Source organism: Penaeus monodon, chromosome 21 (genome assembly GCF_015228065.2).
Source record: "Penaeus monodon isolate SGIC_2016 chromosome 21, NSTDA_Pmon_1, whole genome shotgun sequence".
Classification (NCBI taxonomy): domain Eukaryota; kingdom Metazoa; phylum Arthropoda; class Malacostraca; order Decapoda; family Penaeidae; genus Penaeus; species Penaeus monodon.
The window spans coordinates 44,324,447-44,324,865 of record NC_051406.1 but is presented as its reverse complement, the minus strand read 5'-3'; positions in this window follow the sequence as shown (position 1 = coordinate 44,324,865).

The window sequence follows — 419 nt, the reverse complement described above, 5'->3', positions numbered from 1 at the left end:
TACAGCAAGACTAACAACAGCAAGCAAGACAGCAAGACAAACAACAACAACCAGAAATTAAAAGCAACGACACTAAAAACAAGATAGAATACGACCTTCGATGTCGTTTCAATTATCATAACGACCAGTTTACAGTCTAACGCATGGGGCAAACCGTAGAAAGTGTTTTTGGACTTCTTGTCATACCTTACCCTTACCTCTGATTTGTGGGAGCATTAAGGTGAATGGGCTATACACATGCAACAGTGGAAGCCGAAATAAGCTCATACGAATGTGCATTTGTTCTTCTTTCAAATATTGTTAGTGCTGATTTTGGCACTGAATAATAGTTGATTATGAACCAAGGTTTTAGGGCAAAGTGGTGTATTTGTTTGACTGTGAAAACGTAATGAGAAGTGGCGAGTATCGTGTAAATCGTC